Here is a 16,018-nt window from a genome sequence, read left to right on the forward strand (position 1 = left end):
CATTTGCCCTCACAACAACTTAAACATGACGGTAATGATCTGGCACATAAATTGAATCAGCACCGTTATTTGAAGAAGAATGTTATTAAAAAGAGACTAATGGGAGAGATTCTTCACTCCAAGCAAACTAGCATAAACGCCCTTAATGATCATGTTTCTGTTATGCAAACATTGTCTGTTTGTCCTAGATCTGACTACCCTACTTGACACACGCTAAACAAAATATTTGCTTGTCTACCTGCATTTGTTACTACAGTAAAAAGATTTGCAACATTGCGTCGTACAAAGACATGGCTGAGGTCGACAATGAAGGCGGATCGACTTAATGGCTTAGGTCTGTTGAACACACACCCTGACATTGACTGTTCTGTTGACGATGTAACTGACCAATCTGCCGGGAAGAATAGGCGCATAGCATTCATTATTTAAGGAAAAGAACCACAACTGTAACTTTTTTATATCATAAGAAGGTATTGTCTTGTATATGTCTATAATCAGTTTAAATAAAACTTTCTTAAACTTTGGGTGTGACTTGATTGTTTTTTATTAAGGTAAAAGTAAACGTAGCTCAAGGTATCTTTAGCGCTCCCTCCTTGAGGTTTTTCTGTATCCGCCACTGATCCAGCCTTCTCAAAGGCTCAAAATATCTGTAACATATAAAAATGAAACTGAATTTGTTGATATCCGTGTTTGACGAACTGTTTCATTGTACCTAAGAATGTATTACAGATATTTTGAGCCTTTGAGAATGGCGTAAGGGCGAAAAGCGTGATGAAGTATAAAATTAATAATTACAGTGGTCAAGCCATATCAGTCTCAGAGCGCACTGTGACCACAGCCTTACAGAATTCGATCGTTATTGGTCGGGGTGAAAAATACTATGTTTTTTATCTATAACCACATGGGAGGGTTCTCATGGCATTTTGTCTAAAATAGAAAAAAGGGTAACATAAAAATTTAAAAAATCTCTGTATCGTTCTAATTGCCCAAAACCCCACTTATGTTTCTTATGATGCTCGTGACGAACTGAAGTAATAACTTTGGAGACATTGTCTACACGTCCTCGGGAGTGACCGCGGTCGATGGCTGCTTGCAGCCAAGGACCAAAACTTCTCTGTACACTGAAAAATTCCAGTCTCATAATATGTAAACTAATGTATACTCGCCATTCGGAAAATGACCTTTCTCCGTCTCCTCCTTGTTCGACCGGTCGGGGATATCAATAAACGATATCCTGTATTTATTGATTGGAGGCGCGGGCGTCCACCGCTTCGGCGAGCGGTCACACGACACGCTTCAGCTCGACGCTGCGCCTCAAGTTCTGCCCGCCACGCGACGTCAGCAGCGCACGCTCACCAACGTCAGTGCAACGTCTCGAAGTTGGAGACTTGTCGCAATCACGATAAGTCAGCTCACCACGTAATATGATCTGCACCACTACGACTGGCAAAGCTAGCCATAAGTTTTGTATGACACCTACCGCAGAATACTATTTGTGCTCTGGTAACTTACAGTTGTGTGGTTCAGTATCCAATACCTAACGTGATACGCGATCTAATCAAAAACACATATTGTGTGAATACATACCACACACTGTTGTGATAAAAAATTAATGGCATTCTCCGTAATCACAGCATTGTATGACCACCTTCCAGTGCTATGAATGATAAACAAATACCACCACATTTATTAAGCACTGTCGAAGTGTCTACAAAAGCTTGCTACTGCTGAAATAAACAGTTAATATAAAGTGCTCAAATATGTCGTTAATGTTCAGGCCCCAGTTTATGTTTTGCACTGGACTACAGAAATGTGTTGCTCACGTGGACCACAGCTTTGTATTTTGAGATCTGTAAATGACACTTTGACAAGGTCTTGAATTGGGGGGGGGGGGGGGGGAATGTTTCCCTAGCTAAAAATATACCACCTATGTAAAATACCCATACTGTTAGTGTTATCAGTCTCCTCCTAAGTTACAGGTATATGTTGAGATCTTTACGAAATATCATTCCACTACCATGCTCAAAAGTAATTTTAACTACAATCTTTCCGACTGACTCCAGAGATTAAAAAAATTAATGCACCCACTCGAATCTTACAACCTGCTACAGATAGTGGATATTCCGACTAAAGCAGTTCCTCAGTCATAGGTTCCTTTCGTAGACAGTACTGTAGTTAAGTAGTAGTGTGTGAGAAAATTCTTCATCACATCATTTTATTACGGGAAATGAATTAAGGTACACACATACCTCAAAACACACTCTCAAAGGACATATTTTCTCCGAAGTTTGCATAATACATTCCCTACCAATCTTTGTCACTTTCTACGATATGTCAAACAAGATAAAGAAATCCCAGGTAGATATACAGCACTAGCGTCATAGTGCACCTAGCGTCATAGTGCAATACAGTTTAATTATATCTATAAGAAAAGATGACTTCATTATCACATAACTAGTTATGCCATCATCTTGAATTTTTAGAGGGTATAATAATGTGCAGGCTTTGCTTCTCAGTTCCAGTATAATAAATTTTATTGAGACTGAGAAGCTTACGTCCACGAATCAGGATAGTTTCAGAAAGCACTGCTCGTTCGAAAGTCAGCTTGACCATTTCTCACATGATATGCTGCGAACTATGGATGAAGGGTAACGGGCAGATTTCATATTTCTAGATTTCTGGAAAGCATTTGAGACAGTGTCCCCGTGCAGGCTGTTAATGAAGGTATGAGCATGTGGAATAAGTTCACAGATATATGAGTGGCAAGAAGACTTCTTTCATAATAGAACCCACTTTGTTGTTCTCGACGGCGAGTGTTCGGCAGGGACAATGGTATCATCAAGATAGCCCCAGCAAGTGTGATAGGACCGCTGTTGTTCTCTATACACATATGGTTGGCAGCTATCTCTGGTTCTTTGCTGATGCCGTTGTGTACGGTAAGGTGCCGAAGTTGAGTGACTGTGAGGTATATACAAGACAACGTAGACGAAATTTCCAGTTGGTGTGATGACCTACCCCTAGATGTGTAAAAATGTAACTTAATGTGGATGAGTAGGAAGATAAAAGTTGTAATGTTCGGATACAGTATTACTAGTGTCCTGTTTGACATAGAAATCTGGGCGAAACGTTGGAAAATGATATGAGATGGAACAAGCATGTGAGAACTTTTGTAGGGTAGGTGAATGGTCGACTTGCGTTTATTGGGAGAATTTTACAGAATAGTGGTTCACCTTTGAAGAAGGCTGCATATAGGGGCATGGTGTGACCTATTCTTGAGTACTGCTTGAGTAATTTGGATCCGTATCAGGTCGGATTGAAGGAAGACATGGAAACAGTTCAGAGGCGAACTGCTAGATTTGTAACCGGTAGATTCGAACAACACGTGTTACGAAGGTGCTTCGTGAGCTCAAATGGGAATCTCTGGAGGGAAGGCGACTTTCTTTTCGAGAACCGCTATTGATAAAACTTACATAACAGAAATCTGAAGCTGGCTTCCGAACAGTTCTACTGCCGCCAACGTACATAGCACGTAAGGACCACGAAGGTAAGATGCGAGAAATTAGGACTCATACGAAGGCGTATAGACATTCGTTTTCCTCTCGCTCTATTTGCGAATGGAACAGGAAACGAAATGACTAGTAGTGATACATGGTACCTCCACCACGCACCGTACGATGGCTTGCGGAGTATCTATTGAAAGGCGGCTACACTGGGTCACAGCGCCAGATATTGCGCCAAAGAGTATTATTCCGTCGCCTCCACTGGCACAGTAGTTGTTCAGAGAATGTCGAGGGCAGTTGTAGTTCAGAGGTTGCCGTGGGCAACGGTGAGACGATGTCGAGAGCAGTACTAGTAGAGAGCATGTCATGTGCAGTTATTATTCTGCTGGGCGAGAGAGTAGATGCTGTTCGGTTGGTGTAATGTATATATGGAAGATGTTGCAATGATCACAGTGTATTTTTCGTCAACATATATGGAGGTAACAAAATTTTTTTTATTTTCAAATCTCCTTAATAATAACGCCTCTTGGTTACAGGTTCAGTCAACAAAGCATCTGGCTCGTGTTCATGTATTAGACTTGTAATTCTGGTTTCTATGTGCAATTATAGTATTTGTGGTTTTTCAATTAGTTCATTGTGAATGGTGTTTAAAATTTCTTGTCGTATTGAGGAAGAACCGTACCAGATACATCTGCTTTGAGTCACACTACCACGCATGGAACAGTTACACTTGTGCTTTATTGTTTCGTAGCTTTTATAGTTTCAGGGGACTTAATTAATCAATTGTGTTAACGGAAATTTCCTTTCATTCTTTATTGTTATTTTATGCAGTCAGAATGCGTACTAATACTAGTCAGGGCCAACCGGTTACGAGATTTCGTAACCGGACACACAGCTACTAAAATTATTTGCATTTTAATAATTAAGCCCCCATGCACAATGTAGATGTAGATTTAGATCAGTTTCAGCTGCAGTATTACCTTTTATTCGTTTATTATTCGTACTGGGGAAAACAAGATACATCTATTTCCATGGAAACATTATGGAATTAAACAGATATTATAGATTGTGGCAAAAATATTGATTTATTACAGTTTCGTCTAATATACCCATACATTCAGTACACACACTTTTTTCTTCCGCCAGAACTACATGCCATACAACAGTATATTCGTATTCGAAATAATATGTTTATGCACTCTAAATTCATAATGTATGTAATATCATCCATGGGCTGGTGTAATATCACCCATCTTGTAGCCAATACACAGGCTATGTTGTAGCATACCTTGAACAGTATCATTAAACACATTCTTCATATCGTTGCTTAATGTATGCATCTGGTCGCCAGCGAGACATATGGCATCACACAGCACTCTGACGTTCGCAACACTCTGCCGTTTTTATGATACGGTATACGTCGTCACACGATCCATTACTTTAAGTGCTGTAGCACTAAAAACACCTACATTTTGAGGCACTAAGATGCTCATTTCCGTGGAACACATTGATGTTGATGTTGCCTTACTGTACCACAGTCTATCGCACAAGCGAAACCATTGTATTTGTATGCAACCACCACCTGCCATAACTCGTCAGGTAAGATACCGACATTAAAAGCTGCAATCCGCACTCGCTTAAATAAAACGACCTCGTGAACAGTATTATCTTTCTAATGACAAGGTGAGCTGGTTGGCTTATATGAATACACGTAGTCCCCCCTCCCCATCCCCACCACCAACCCAAGAAATTCTTTACCACGCGAAGACAAGCCTAGAATCATTCTCCATGACCAATGATTTTTTTGTAAATGAAACTAAATAAAAAGTTAATGTAACAATATGAATAGCAACTTAACATTGCTACAGTGTGTGTGTGTGTGTGTGTGTGTGTGTGTGTGTGTGTAAGTGCTCCTCGACGCGTGTGCATGCAAGTATCTACCGACGATATAGGATTCACAGGTTCTCGTTTGTCTACACGAAGGTGGTACAACGGTTTCCGAGGTTCTAGAACTGTCAATGGTTTCTACAATTTCTTGAAAAGATTCTCACTTTCGAAACAACCTGATACAGGTTTCTCTCTGTTCTTTTGAAGTTTCGCGCAGTGGCTTTGGAAACAGGACTAGGGAACATTTTGAGTGAAACACTGCTGCATAAGGAAGGGGGGAGAGGCGTGTGTCAGTGCAGCAAGGTACTCAGGGTCTTGTTTCACATCAACTGGAGTATGGTTTTTTAAATAACATCCACATTAAACCGCATATGAATTCAAATAGTGTTTTAATTCTAAATGTAGATATTAACGGATGCAAGGAAAATAATTATCGCTCGTTTATTAGCTAAATTTTTATGGATCTGCTTGTGATATTCTACGCGCTAAGGTCGGGCGATTGCTTTTATGAGTCACTGTACGTTTCGCCTCGTCTCGGTCACCACTGCGGAGTATACAGATACGCAAGTAATTATATCGGAGATGTGTTTGAATATACATTATTCGTGGGTTATTTACGTATGTCATAAGCGTTTTTTAAGTATAATACATCTCAGGAGTATGGAGTAACATGAGTATATTCTAATTAGAACAGTTAGTTTGCCGTATGGATACCTAACTTTATAGGGATGATCTTCGGGAGGTAATACAAAATCAAAACATGATTTCTTACATCATTCCGGATAGGAGTAACAGTGACATAAGTATTAATGCTGGTGCTTCCCTTCCGTTTTGTTTCGTGATATCACAGAACACATGCTAAGACGTTTCTGCTGGGTGGTTATAATTGAAGTGCAGCTACTAACGAAGTAGCTGTAACTGTCATATGGCAGCGAAACTTGGTAGTTACGCTAATACTTTGATGCGGATCCGATTTACGCCCAAAACAATAGTTATAATTTTGTCCACCAGGGGCAAAACTGGTGCTATGAATGCAAGAAAGACGTAAAGAAATGTTTCCATATATAATGGATTAGGAACGGAACGTGGGAAGGAAAGGTGAAACAAATGAGAAAGGCATAATGTTGATTTTATTATTAACTGCCGCTTCCACAATTTTTTCGCTATGAGCACCGGAGACGTTGTCGTGACGTGTCAGCAGTAAAACGACATGATCGACAGTAGCTGCAGCAGTTCCGATGGAGTCTGAGCCACGTGTTCCTGTACCCTGACTTCATATCAGGTAGATACTGAACATGTACATGGTAAAAGCGTCCTTCTAGATATCCCCAGAGTCAAAAATCACTTGGATTCAGATCAGATTATATTGCAGGCCATGCATCTGGAAAACCTCTGAAGATAACATGGTCGTAGAAGGTTGCTTTAACTAGAACTTTCACTGGGTGAGTGACATGAGGCGTTGCCCCATCAGTAATGAAAACAGTGGTTTCCACTCTTCCAAACCAGGACTCACATGTTGTGGAAGAAGGTCTCAATTGAAGAACGGACAGAGAATAAAGGTGTCTTGTGAATCCACACCACACAGTCACATACGGCGAGCGCAGTGGCTCTTCGGGCATAAAATGCGGTATAGCAGTACCACAAATTCGGCAGTTCTGTGTATACACTGCACGCTGTAGTGTAAAATATGCCTCGTCACTTAATAGACTATACACAGCCGCATGCGATGAACATCGATCCGTGCCACAAACCGAAGAGGAGATTCAGAACGTTGCTGCGGATGAGGAGTTTTCACTTGCAGCACCATCTGGATGTTGTACGGGTATCAGTGAAAAACAGACCGCAAAACTTTCCGTACTGCACGTGCATTAGGGCGAACTTCGGTGTCCTGACAAATTTATGTCATGGAAATATAATTACGTAACTTCAAGACTATTCCACTCATCTAAGGATAATATTACTTCAAAGCCTCTTTATCGCGGAATTTTTCGAATACAACCACTGGACAAACTCACGGCACTGGAACGTTTACCGGCGCTATTATTTAGGTCGTAAGTGACTGTAAAAGTGTTATTTGCGATGACTGCGCTGTGATCTTATATCCGCCTCATGTTAAGGACAGAGGTTTTTGTCATGTGCAATACCTCCCGGTTATGCAGATATTGGAAAACAGATGCAGGTTCTAATATAGGGCGGAGAAAAACTGTGTCACGAAATTTTAACCCTGGATAGCAGATACTAGTAGGAACCACAATTACTAATGTTGTGTAGGGCGACAACGCACAAATTTTAAACTACGGAAACTTGGCGCCACGCGCTCCGATTAGCCGCGGGGTGGCCCTGTTGCCGGATGTTCTGGACAAAGGATGACTGAGAATGCTTTGCCTGCCGGCGACCGCGATATATCCAAGGCGGCTCGCAAGCTCGGTGGTAGCGCGCCAGCCTTCCACTCTGGGGGCGAACCCGCCGGGGTCGAGACGCATCCATTCTAGTTTCATGATATGACGTACCGGGAAGAAACCCGTCAACTGCTATTAGTTCGTGTACAGAAAGTCTTTCACAAACTCTCTCAGCACTGAAAAGGGACATTTTTGTAACTAGGACATTGTTTACTTAAAGCAGGTGTTCGAACTGGCGATCCTCTGACGTGACACAAGCTTGATAACACAGAACGGTGTTTTGCCGAAATCTTTCTAAGATTCCTGGCATTGCCCTGATTCGCGGCATGTTGACTGCGATCCATTAGTTCCTCTTCGTTTCTAGATGGTTCGCGTCCGGGTGGGTGAACTAGAACCTTGAAGAATCCACACAAGAAAAAGTCCGATGACATGAGGTCTGGTGATCGCAGGAGCCACGTCCTACGAGCACTTCTGCTAATTACACACCCGTCGAAGACTTCACTTAAATATTCGCACACAGCACGACTGTTACGTGAGGGCGCCCCATCATGCTGCAACCACATGAGTAGCCGTTTGTCCAGGGGAGCATTTTGCAGCAGGCGGGGTAGAGTTTCTTACAAAAAGTGAAGGTAATTTGCGCGGCAAGTCGAGGAGGTAGACGGACCGGCCCAATCAGATGGTCAACCACAATGCGTGCCCAAATCTTGAACGAAAATCGTTCCTGGTGTCCGTGGACGTACGTGACGTGAGGATTTCCCCTTGCCGAGCAATGAACGTTTAGAGTACTCTAAAGGCCATCCCGATGAAACTTGCACTCGCGGTAAACAAAACAACGACGGGGAAGTCGGGATCACGTGCAACACGTTGCAGTAACCACCAGCAAAACCCTAGCCTGTGTTCAAAGTCCGCCGCTGGATTTAGGTATAGGATGAGGTGGAAACTAAATGGATGATGGAAGTCATCCCTCAAAACCTCCCAACCTAATCCATGAGTCACCCCATGTCGTGTCCAACCGCTGTAGTACTCGTCGTCGGTGCTTAAGCGAAGCACTCGAGAACAGTCTCTTCAAATGCAGCATCCCGCCGTGTTTGAGGTCTACCAGCATCACCATGATATCCCGCTAACGACCTTGTTCCGCCAAGTCGCCGGTGAATTGCTGTAAAGGTTTGCGGGTGTGGGTGTCGTCTTGCTGGGTACCGTTCCTCATACAACCGTCGGGCTTCATGCGCATTACGGTCGGCTAGTCCATAAACAAAAACCATATCCCGTTGTTCTTCAAACGAATACTATAACCCTTTGTTTACTGCATGACTAAAGCACAGGTGATGTGTGTGTGCTCCGAAGCGAAGCTTACGTATGAATGCCGCTGACGTGAGGTGGAAACATAGCAAGACCTATTCGACACGTGTTTGGGCAATGACGGGGCATGGGACGTTTTTATCTGTGAACCGACAACAATAGCGCTGTCCGTCAACCGACGAAAGGCAACAGGCAATCCCATGGCAAATCGGAGCACGTGACGCCAAGTTTAAAAATGGTGCTTTGTCGACCTACACAACATTAGTAATTTTGGTTCCTACTGGCATCAGCTATTCAGGGTTAAAATTTTGTGACACAGCTTTTCCCAAAAAGTAAACTAAGCTCCTCCCGAACAGGGCATGAAGATCCAACGGTACCGACTGGCCGGCGTGTCATCCTCAGCCCACAGACGTAACTGGATGCGGATATGGAGGGGGATATGGTCAGCTCACCGCTCTCCCGGCCGTATGTCAGTTTCCGTGACAGCGAAAATTGTTCTCCACCCTGCACGTAATTACGCATGCTGTACCTCAGGTACTGGTTGGAATGGGTCATTCCGGTGCCGTCAATACAAATACACTGAGGTGACAAAAGTCATTAGACAACAATATACAGACTGCAGTAGTATCCCATACACAAGGTATAAAAGGGCAGTGCAGTGGCGCAGTTGTCATTTTCACTCAGGTGATTCATGAGAAAAGGTGTCCGCCATGATTATGGCCGCACCACGGGGATTAACAGATTTTGAATGCTGAATAGTTGTTGCAGCTAGACACATGGGACATCCCATTTCAGAAATTGTAAGAGAAATCCATATTCCGAGATCAACAGTGTCAAGAGTGTGATGAGAATACCAAATTTCAGGCATTACCTCTCACCACGGATACCTCATTGGCCGACGGCCTCCACTTACCGACCGAAAGCAGTGGCGTTTGCGTTGAGCTGTCAGTATTAACAGAGAAGCGACATTGCGTGAAACAATCGCATAAATCAACGTGGTAGTTAAAACGAACGTATCCGTTACGACAGTGAGGTGAAAATTAGCGTTAGTAGGCTATGGCTGCAGACGATCGATGCGAATGCCTTTGCTAACAGCGCGACATCTCCTGCACCACCACTTCTGAGCTCATGACCATACCAATTGGCCTCTCTACGACTGGAAAATCGTGGCCTGGTCAGATGAGTCCAGATTTCAGTTGGTAGAGCTGATAGTGGGTTCGAGTGTGGTGTCAACAAGCCACTATGCAAGCTGGCGGCAACTTCATAATAGTGTGGGATGTGTTAACATGCAATGGAATGGGTCCTCTGGTCCAACTGCACTGATCATTCGGTGGAAACGGTTATGTTCGATTACTTGGAGACCATTTGCAGCCATTCATGGACTTCTTGTTCCTAAACAGTAATGGAATTTTTATATATGACAATGCGTCATATCACTGGGGCACAGATGTTCACGATTGCTTTGAAAACCATTCCGACAATTAGAGCGAAAGGTTCAGCCAGCCAGATCGCTCGGCGTGAATCCTAACGAACGTTTATGGCACATAATCGGGAGGTCAGCTTGTGCACAAAATCTTGCACTGGCAACACTTTCACAGCTATGGATTATAGAGGCAGCATTGCTTTGTATTTCTGCCGGGGACTTTCAACGACTTGTTGAGTCCATGCCACATAGTGCTGCTGCTCTAGACCGGACGAAAGGAGGTCCGACACGATAACCGATGGTATCTCTAGCGTAACGCGACACACACCGTCACCAACCTCGCGCGCCAGTTGCGCATAGTATAGGTGTGGCGTCGGTGGCGGTATCGTCGCTAGCCGCCTTCCGGGCTGACATTGATTTCTCGCTGGTGCGACGCTGGCACTGTGACGTCCCTCTAATCAATCGATCGGATTACTGTATGAAATAAGAGTAATTTGTTACAAAAGTTGATCAAAATCTTCCCTGCTTAGCACAGAACTCGATGACTCCTATCGGATGAGACCAATATGGAGGTCGGAGAGGAGGTCGATTCACGTTGGATGACCTACCCGTCTCCCTCTCTCTGTCCCCTCCCCTCTCCTCCTCCCCCCCCCCCCCCCCCTCTTAGCCTTGCCACGTGCTAACAGATGTCTTAATAAAGCCGTAATACGACACCTCTGACTGCTGCCAGATGCTGAGTCAGCGACTTGGGGTCGTTCTCTCACTGCCCCTTTACTCACATAAAGGAAATAGTGGGAAAAGTAAATACCAGGCTGAGTTTCTTAAGATGAATATTAAGGAAATGTAACTCATCCGCGAAAGAAGTGGCTTACTGGATGCTGGTTTGACTGATTCTTGAGTGTTGTTCAACCATCTGGAACTGATTCCAGGTAGGACTGATAGAAGAGATAGATACGATCCGACGAAGAGTGGCGTATTTCGTCACGGGATCGCTTAATGATTGCGAGAGCGTTACTGAGATGTCCAACAAACTACAGTGGCAACCTCTACAAGAGAGGCTTTGTGCTTCATGCAGAGGTTTACTATTGAAATTTTGAGAGAGTACTTTCCGAGAAGAGTCGGAAGACATATTACTTCCTCCCACATACATAACGTGAAATGACCATCATGAGAAAATTAGAGAAACTGGAGCTAATGCAAAGGCTTACCGACAATAATTCTTCCTCCGCGATACTCCATCAAGCGGCTTGCCGAGTTGATGTGGGTATAGATGTAGAGGTCTGGAATTTGATGCAGGACACTGGGGCAAATTCCAGTGATCAGGAACTTTAAGCCGCAACCCCTCCTCCCTTACGCATAAAGGGAAAGGAAAATGAGCCAATAGCATGTGGGATACCCAGGTGCTTGCCAATCTAAATGCTAGCCATGCCCGGCTTCGCTTAACTTCGGTGATCTGCCGAGAACCGGTGTATTCATCGAGGCAAGGTCGTTGGTGTTAATATTGTTATGCTGTGATGATTAGTCCGACTGTAAACGAAAGAATACAGAAGCGCAGTATGCTGTACACTCAGAGTGCTAGATAATTGTGTGATTATTTCGTTGTTATGCTCTCCCTTTTGTTCTGCTCTTTTTTCCAACAACGTTAATAGAGAAGCAGAACAATTCGTCGAGGCTTCATAAAACCGTGGAAGGCTTTGTGGGCGAAATATTCTGACAGCGCGAACACGGCGAAAGCAATTAAGCGGCGCGGCGCCGCACCGCGCAGCTCACCTGTTGCACGAACGGCTGCAGCCGGCCAGATTCAATCTTGCCGAGGACCAAATGGAGCAATAAATAACCCGCCAGCCCCAGCCCGGGACCGGACCGGCCTACAGCCCGCACGCTCACGGCTTCCCGCGTGACTGCACAGCCGACGTGAGGCCTACCCCACTACAATTCCTTTGACCCTGTCTTACTATAGTTTCAATGCGTTGAAGCTGTGACAGCACTTCATCCAGGGCAGGCTACTGGCTGCGCATAATGGAGCCCACTGCATTATACAAACCGTAACGGATCTTGAAATCCCTCATAACGGAAGTAGAAAGACCATTACCTTTTGCTGTTCAAATGGTTCGATTGGCTCTGAGCACTATGGGACTTAACTTCTAAGGTCATCAGTCCCCTAGAACTTAGAACTACTTAAACCTAACTAACCTAAGGACATCACATACATCCATGCCCGAGGCAGGATTCGAACCTGCGACCGCAGCGGTCGCGCGGTTCCAGACTGTAGCGCCTAGAACCGCTCGGCCACACCGGTCGGCCTTTTGCTGTTTGCAATCTGTATTCCGAGACCCTCTCAGATTCTCCTACTCTCAATTTTTTGCTTAGTTTCTACAGCTCAGTTGTGTAAATTTGCAAGTATACACTAGAACAGGGGTGGCCAACCTTTTCGTCAGGTGGGCCACATTTTTGTGAGGGGATTTCTCCGCTGACCGCGTTATCAATTTTTGTTTCGTGAGCCAAAACAAGCAAGAAATATTAATTTATTTTTTAAAGAAAATAATACAAATCTGACGAGAAAACATTTATTACACGATTTAGTGAAATAAAATGTTAGTAGGATGTCCGACTTTGGTTCACAGAACTAAGTGAGTCAGTGTTGATGTCAACTGAAGTTATTGCTACACGCGAAGAGTTTTCCAGATGAATATCGGTAATTCGTCTTCTCATTACTGATTTGATGTAATTCATCTGAGTAAAGAGCTGTTCACACATTCCAAATAACGAAGTCATTTTGAGCAATTTTGTAAAACGGTGGATATTACTTGTCCACATATGTTTTATATAACTGTTCGCAACCAACTATCTCCTTTAACTTTGCGTCACACTGCATTTCGCAAAATTCCATTTGTAAATGTTCCGGTAGTGAACTCACGTCTACAGAGAATGTCACAGCAAAAAAAAAAAAGAAAAAAAAAGAAACAGACGTTATTCCTTAAAACCTTGAAATCAGTTTTCGAATTCTTATTTCAAAGCAGACAGGAAAAAAGTGTATTAAATAGCTTCCGCCTGTGTGATATCCGATTGCTTTGACAGTATAGGAAAATATGTGAAGTTTTTTTTGTTTTCATAACTGTTGTTCCCAAAGCCCAAGTTTCATTTGGAATGTGGAAATAAGACCAGGTATGACATTCATTAGTTGATCTTTTCCTTGCAATCGAGTGTTAACGTCACTGACGTGGTTAGTTATACCGTCCAAAAACGCGAAGTCAGAAAGCCATTCTCTGTCTTCGAACTCCAGGAGTCACTTGTACTAGCTTTTAAAGAATGATTACATTTATTGCTTCAAATCAAACACTATTTTCCACATTTTCACACGGGTTAGCCATTTTACTTCTGTATAGCACGAAATGTTATGATGCTCTGGATCCAAAGATTTCAGAAATTATTAGAACTGACGGTGATTCAATCTTTTCACCTTAATAAAGTTCACTGTTTTGACAAATATCTTCATGACATGGTCCATTTTGAGGGGTTTGGCACATACGTCCTCTTGATGGATAATACAATGAAAGTTTAGCATCGACGTATTGCCAGTTTTACGGGCCTCGTTTTTAATCAAGTGGACTAAGCCCTCTTGTTTCCTAGCCATTGCTGGAGCACCATCCGTTGTTAGCCCCGTCAGTTCGTTAATTTTTAACCAAAAGCAACTTAGTGTCGGAATAACTGCTTCCAGCAAATCTTGTGACTTTCTGGTATCCTGACGTGGATGCAATACTGCTAAGTCTTCTGTTTTATTAAAATGGGCATCAACACCTCTGACATAAATCACGACTTGGGTGGTTATCCGCCATACCTGTTCGTTCATCCAAGTTTAGAAAATAAATTATACACTCAGATGCACGATTTTTTAAATTTGCCTTAAAATGTTGTGCACAAGTGTAGTAATAGTTTGACGAGACAGACTTATTTTTCTAAAATCCTTTTGATTTTCTGGACACCCAGTTCCAGTGACGGTATCTAAGCATTCCTTAACCATTCTGAATATGGCCTTGATCTTTTTGCCGGCTCAGAGCAGCTGTATAACTTGCATTCATATTGCATGTTGACTCTGAATTCACCCTTCTAAATATCTGATCTTGAGCAGAAGGTTCCCTGGTCTTGTCGAAATTGTCCCTTGCACTTATCAAACATAACTGTATGTTTAGTCTCGTAATGCTGTTTGGTGTAACATTACTTTCTAAACGGGATAAATTCATTGCATATTGTGCGTATGGATTTTGTTTTAGATTCCACAAAAAAAAAACAGTTTACAGTCCACTTGTCTTGAAATGTTCTCAACTCCTCTGTAACTTCCCCCTTGTTATGGTTTTCTTTTAGTAGCTGACGTCATGCCAACTTTATGTCTTGAACTGAATCAGACACCTTTTTATCACAAATTGGAAAGTGACAAAGAGATCACACGGTAATCGGAGTTACTTAAGTTTTTGTATATACGGTACGTGAAATTTAGAATCAAATATCGGTTACCAAAAGTAGTTTTTATACAAATCTCAAAAATTCCATACAAAGAAAACTTTTAAGTTCCCCGAAGTTGTTTAACACCCTAAAAGAAGTCGCATGGGTGCCCTTCGGTTCCCAGTTGTGGTAAATTTTTTAACTAAGGTTCATGTTCCACGGGCTGTTATGTGAAGCATATGGCACACGAAGATGGAAAATAAAAAATATAAATATTTTTCATTTTTTTAACAATCATATATATCAAGGATCGATGATTAGGGATTTATATGTGCAATGAAAACTTTATATTTTTGTTTGTGTTATCTCATTAGAAGTAAGAAGACGTTCATTTTTCATAAGTGACAAATATGTGCCAATTAGCATATATTTATATGACATAGGTATCCAAACTAAACGGAAAAATCTATAAATGTAATGACCGAAACTGGAATCTAACCAGCGATCCAGCAATTATAAGTCTCGAGCACGGTTTTTTTTTATTTCATTCTTAATGTATTTCACGCAAATACTTGTAGAGTATGCGACTATGTTTAAAAGTATATGTTAACTACGCAACAATGTTTACAAAGACGACCCTCCGCGGAATCGAACCCTGGTCCTCTATATGGAAGGCGGCTAGTATCGTACCACAGAGCTACATTGCTCTTCGAGCTAGTGGTCTCACATTTACGTATTATAAGCACTTGGGAAACTTCATAGTCTGTTCTCTCGAGAATTTTTTAGAGCAGTATTGACCTGCTTTAGGAAGCTGGTATTTTAGTTCCTTACTTTAAAATTTCGATCCCATTTCGACTTCTTGTGTTATGATTGTTTCCTAAAACTGTTCTACACTTCAAGTACTTAGCAATATTAGTTTCAGTAAATAAGAGAGAAAGACAGGTGGATGATGTTGCACTGCGAGGCTCCCTTTTCTATCTTTATTATGCGGAACTGTTAAACGTTATCAGTAAAAACACGTTCCTACAATTAAGTATTTATTTATTTTTTACTACTTAAATTAAAAGAAG

The sequence above is a fragment of the Schistocerca gregaria genome, chromosome X, assembly GCF_023897955.1.
Source record: "Schistocerca gregaria isolate iqSchGreg1 chromosome X, iqSchGreg1.2, whole genome shotgun sequence".
Taxonomy (NCBI): Eukaryota; Metazoa; Arthropoda; class Insecta; order Orthoptera; family Acrididae; genus Schistocerca; species Schistocerca gregaria.